This window comes from Octopus bimaculoides, chromosome 28 (assembly GCF_001194135.2).
Source record: "Octopus bimaculoides isolate UCB-OBI-ISO-001 chromosome 28, ASM119413v2, whole genome shotgun sequence".
Classification (NCBI taxonomy): Eukaryota; Metazoa; Mollusca; class Cephalopoda; order Octopoda; family Octopodidae; genus Octopus; species Octopus bimaculoides.
In genome coordinates, this window is record NC_069008.1 from 12,881,823 (window position 1) to 12,888,296 (window position 6,474).

General features: G+C 33.5%; 1 long non-coding RNA gene across 1 annotated transcript in view; it reads right to left on the reverse strand.

The window, feature by feature from the left end:
- Window positions 1–946: 946 nt before the first annotated feature.
- LOC128251168 (uncharacterized) overlaps window positions 947–6,474 on the reverse strand; it is an 11,577-nt gene continuing 6,049 nt past the window's right edge. The window contains exon 2 of the long non-coding RNA XR_008267004.1: window positions 947–1,702. This is a non-coding gene — a long non-coding RNA (uncharacterized LOC128251168). The remainder of the gene's footprint in view (window positions 1,703–6,474) is intronic.

Genomic DNA, 6,474 nt, shown 5'->3' on the forward strand with positions numbered 1-6,474 from the left:
TATATATATATATATATATATATATATATATATATATATATATATGGTGTAATTAAAGATATTTCACTATAAACAGATTTATGTGGATAACAGGTATATAACAGATATTTTGGTAAAAATAGCTGGAAAACATATTTATCTAGCATAAATATATCATTTAGTTTTAAAATATTTAAAATTCTGTTGTGCTTCACTATTTTGGTAAATAACAATTTTTTGTCATTCACTTCCTAAAGAAAACTATCAAGAACACTTAAAATTCGAATTTAAAGACAAGGGAAGAGAAAAACTAATTAAGTTTGAAACTTATTATCTCACAAATTATTGCAAGAGATTACAACAATCTTGGCTTAATTTAAAACAAAGCTACTTAAAATATTACCGAAGAGTACACTTGAGCCACGCTACATTACTATTATTGCAGAACAGCCAAGTCTCTTTTAGAAAAAGAGCATAACTTATGATTTTTACTTCGTTAATTAAAACATAATTGTTATTTTGCAACATGGTGCTTTTTGATGTCTCATGCACTGGACACACTTGAAATAGCAAACCGATATAGCTGACTGTATGATTTTAAATTATTATAGGGACTTTTAACATGTATCACCGCTGTATCCAACGAGAGAAAAAATATCAACGTCACCGCTTACCTTGTATATCTATTATTAATTAATTCTGTTAATTTAATCGTGAAATGTGTGTAGTAATTACCTCATGTTAAAATGAACGTTAATGTTTGGGGATAATATGTAGTAACCTACATGTTTTACGATCGGTGTGCCATCACCTTCATGATTAAATATTTCTGGTTGTTCCCTATTTAACATAACTGGGGAAATGGATTTTAATCAACAACAAATGAATGAATTATTTTTCCTGGTACTTCATTTTTCTGTCGAACTTCAAATCTTAAAAAAAGAAAAGCAAACAAAATAAAACAGTGTTTCCTTTCATTACAATCTGCGGTGAACAATCCTGATTTATTAAGAACTACTCTCAGACTTGGATTCCTTGAATTATAGAAACGAATAAGGAGATACTTCAACGTAGGTTAATCGTGCACTCGAATGTTTCGTTGATGGCTATATGTCATTACATTTTCTAACACGTACACATATAGGGCTGTTTGTTTTGTCATTGTTTTATTCTTGTCCTAGGACAGAAATGTCTCCTTTCATTAATGTCTCTTCTGAAACTTTCAAATAAAATAATCGTACGTTTGTTTACTTTTCGTAATGAATTCCTCAAATGAGAAATATATTTTTAACAACGCTGACCAAAAGTTTTTGACTGCGTTGACAAATATACTGTTTCTCAGTATAAAACTTGAAATTTGGATGAGTGTTAATTGATTGAACCAATTCTCCCAGTACTTGACTAGTACTTTATTTTAACAACTCGGTAAGAATGAAAGGCAAAGCTTACCTCGGCGGGATTTGAACTGGGAGTGCTGAGAGTAAGAATGAAAATGTCTACAGCATTCAAACTGACACTCTAACGAGTCTGTCAATCCACTTCTCTAACAACAATAACAACCAATTTCAACGCATTTTTGCGTTTGTTCCGGTAATTCAGGGGAGTCTTATCTCAACCGAAAGAATGCCATCTTTTTATATTCATCTGTGTTGCTGATTTAAAGTTTAACTAAGCCGCTTTCCTGAAAAATTTGCGCGTGCTAGTAATTGGCTTCAAGACTGAACTAGAAAGACGAAACACGAAAAACATTTTTGAAAATTATTGAAATTCATTAAAAACAGAATTCTGGCTGCTATAAAAAAATATGCTTTAAACATTTAAATAAAATTTAAAAAAAGATAGCATTAAGGAAACTTTAAAAAAATAATGTAACCTTATATTGCTCTTCGTTTTAATTACATTTATTAATGAGGAAATTAGAAATGCTTTTGTCCACCACAATATATATAACACTTAGAAAGGATCTCTTCAACAAAGAACATTTTTGTTGCAAGGAGAAAATATATTGCATTGTATATTCTACATATGGAGACAGAATCTCATGATAACCAAGAAACCAAACCCTAATAGATTGTATTCACAAATATTTTTCAATTTTTAAGAATTTCCTGCAGAATTAATATGGAGAACGCCAGTTACACGGACTCTTCTTACTCAACCGTTTTCAATGGTGTAGATTTATTAATACAGACATGCAATGGTGAGAAACCTTTACATAGTGAAGCATTAACTAAACAAACATCACTTGACAGAAACATTCTTGAATATTCGTGTGAGATTTGTAAGAAAACTTTCTCTTCAGAACATGAAGTCCTTAAACACAAAGAAATGCACAAGAAGAAAAAACCCCATCACTGTGAAATATGTGGGAAATATTTTATGAAAAACAGTAATTTAACAACACATCAAAGAATACATAGTGGAGAAAAACCGTATTCTTGTGATGTATGTGGAAAATATTTTATCAAAAACAATAATTTAATAACGCGCAAAAGAACACACACGGGGGAAAAGCCATATTGTTGTGATATATGTGGTAAATCATTTTCTATTAATTCTAGTCTTGTAGTTCACAAACGAAGTCACACTGGAGAAAAACCTTATCATTGTCAAATATGTGGGAAATCTTACACTGAAAATTCTAAGCTTACAATTCATAAACGTAGTCATACTGGAGAAAAATCTTTCCACTGTGAAGTATGTAGGAAATCTTTTATCACTAATAATAACTTAAAAATACACAGAATAGCACACACTGGAGAAAAACTATTTCCTTGTAAAATATGTGAGAAGTCTTTCATTACTAATTTGTATCTTGAGATCCATGTGCGTAGTCACACTGGAGAGAGACCCTTCCATTGTGAGACATGTGGGAAGTCGTTTACGGTAAAAAGTAATTTGACCATACATAAGAGAACACACACTGGAGAAAAACCATTTCACTGTGAAATATGTGGGAGATCTTTTGCTTTCAGCAGTAATTTAACAAAGCACAAAGGAATCCACACTGGAGAAAAACCTTTTCATTGTGATATATGTGCGAAATCTTTTATTAATGTTTCAAATCTTATTGTCCACACACGAAGACACACCGGAGAGAAGCCATATCATTGTGAAATATGTGGTAAATCGTTTGTCAAAAACAGTGATTTAACAAAACACAAAAGAATACACACCGGAGAAAAACCATATCATTGTAATATATGTGGGAAATCTTTTATTAATGATTCAAATCTTGTTGTTCACAACCGTAGTCACGCTGGAGAAAAGCCATATCGCTGTGAAATATGTGGAAAATCATTTGTCTCCAACAGTGGCTTAAAGAAACACAGACAAATACATACTAAGAGGAAGACTTTTATTTGCGACAAGTGAGAAATAATTCTTTACAGCTTTATTGCCTTCCATTATGTATGTTTTGGGGATTATGAAATGATTCACTTTGAATTCTCATCTTGTAAGTCTACAAATGCACTCACTTTTGAGATAAATACTATCATTTAAACGTTCGTAAAATCTTTTGTATATTATAATGAATACACTCTGGACAATAAACTATATCAATGTAAAATACGTGTGAAATCGTTCAGTGTGATATAAGTTTATACTTGTACCTTACAAGTGAATACATAGAGAAATAAATTAGCATTAAGGACCTTGAGGGCATTTGATAGATAGAAACTGAAAGAAGCTTGTCATATATGTATGTATATATAAATATAAGATCCAGGTGTAGAGGTGTTGGAAGAAAGTTAGCTTCAAGCTAACGTTCAGGGACAATAGTGGTTTATTGAAACAGAAGGTTGTGGATTTTTTCGTATCAAAATACAATAAACATGTTAACATGTACTTCCTTGCAACAATGTAAACTTTCATTTTATTAAGATATCCTTGGCCTGAAGAGTAGCCTGCAGTATACACTTCACTTGGATAGTTACTACTTCTGAGGTTCCACTTGCTATGAAACATATGTAGCCCGTAAATGTATCTGTTAAAATGAGATGCCAGTGTTATTTTCTTTTTTGCATAATTTATTTAGGTGACAGTTTATTCAGCACACCCTGTGTGTGCGTGTGTGTGTATATATATATATATATATATATATATATATATATATATATATATATATATACATATATATATATAGGGCCATCCCATAATGCTGCAGTTTTCTTATACTTCTTTTATTTTTCAAAATTAAGATAAACAAAATTCTTTTTTAATCTAAAATATACTCTACAATGTTCTTTCACATATCTGGTAGACTTGCAAGGCTCCTCTTCCAAAATGCACTCGTCCGTGACGAAAAATACTCCTCCACTACTGTTCTGACTTTGTCTACAGAATTCATTATTTTTTTCATCCAAATAATTTTGAAGACTGTAGAATAAATGTTAATCAGATGGGGCAATGTCCAGCAAATATTGTGGGTAGGGGCACTGTTTCCATTTCAAACTGCTCCAGCCTTTGGAATGTCATCCTCACTATATGTTGCCGAGCATAATCCTGATGGAAGAACACCTTTCATCTTGAAACCAAAGATGGTCGTTTTTCTTTTTAGTGCAGGTGTTGATGAATGGTTGAATGACCAAATCCAAGCTTCTCTGCTAGTTCCTCAATAGTTACAATGGTATTTTGTTCCACCAGAGTTTGCACAACATCTTCATTGAGCTCTACAGATCTTCCAGGCGAGTCTGTCTAAGCTGTAGTTTCCAGCTTGGAATTTCTGGAACCACCGTTGACACTGGCTTGCGCTTATTGTCAGATCCCCACAAACTGCATAAATAGTCCTTGCACTTTCAATTGTGTTGTTGCCTTTATTGAACTCAAAAAGCAAAATATGCTCCTTTGTCACTTCCATTATAGCTTTGAAAAAAATAATGTTAAAATCGAACTGCACTCTTCAAAACGTGCACTAAGAATAAGTAAGTTGATGTAGGTAGTTTATCCCATCCCCTTCTGACTTTTAGTTCATGCAATTGAAAAAACTGCATTATTTATGGGATTACCCAATATATATACATATACATACATATATAGACATATATATGTCACCATATTTCATTCCATAATGGCTACCTCTGAAGAGGTTATAAAACTGAACTGTTACCTAACACTCCGTTGAACCCCTAGTGTGAAACCATTGATAACATTGGCCATAATGGATATATGATACTGTACAATTCAATTATTATATCACATTCACACAAATATATAATCATTATTTTTTAACATTTGTTTTCCATGCTGGTATGGGTTGTATGCTTTGACCAGAGCTGCACCAAGTCTGATTTGGGTAGGTTTCTACGGCTGGATGCTCTCCTCAAAGCGAACCACTTTACAATGTGTGTTACATATATGTATGTGTGCATGTGTATTTCTATGTCTTGACATCATGTGACAGCTATAACTGAGTGTCACTGTCATGCAAGCAGTATCATTTATTTATTTCCAATATTCTATGAGAGCATATCTGGCTGTGGGGAAATATTACCTTGCTTGGAAACAGATGAGGGTTGGCAATGGGATGGGCATCCAGCTGTAGAAAATTTATCTCAATAAACTCCATCTGATCCATGGAAAGTGGACGATAAAATATTGATGAACTACATTTGAAATCATTCTCTGAATCCCAGTTTTAGAATCCTTAATAAAGACATCCTGAAGAGAAATCTAGTCATTGTTATTTTTGTCATTAAAGTTTCTTATCATTCATCTTTCAACATGGTCGAACAACCAGTTGGGGTTCACAGTACAGGTTGTACTTGTCATCCTTTCGATGGCCGAGTACAAAATGAGGTTCAAGGGTCACCAACTCTCCCTTGTACACCAACCCATCACAAGATTATCCATTCACAGCTGAGTAGATTGGAGCAATGTAAAAAGTAGTGTTTTGTTTAAGAATACAGTGAACAGCCAGTCTATGAACCGGAACCATGATCTTGCATTCATAAGTGCAAAACCCTAACCACCAGGCCATGCGCCTTCACACTTTGGATGGTTGTTGATTGTCTTGATGTCCTTCACCCTTTGACAGGTTTTGTTATTTTTCTTGAAGGATGTCCAATAAATCCTCCTCCTCACCAAGTTTGCTTGGTTAGTACAGGGTGTCCACAAAGTCTGGGTATGTGGAGTAAATAAAATCATGACATAAACAATTAAATATAAGAAATATTGGGTTGTCCGGAAAGTTTGTGCTGATTTTCCAAAAGGTTCTTCTCACTCAACTCATGTGGTACCCAAACATCGTAGCGATTTGTGTACCCAAGCTTTACCAGGTGTTCATGAATGACGGATTTTGATAGGTTGAGGCTTTCTGCCAATTCTCGGGTTGTGCAATGTGGGTTATTCTCAATTAATGACTTGATTTGGTCATCATCTGTAGTGGATGGCCTGCCTGATCGCTCTTTATCAATAAGGCTACAATCTCCAGCTTGGAACCTTGCAAACCACTCCCATACAGCTCTTTTGGATAAAGAAACATCACCGTAAACT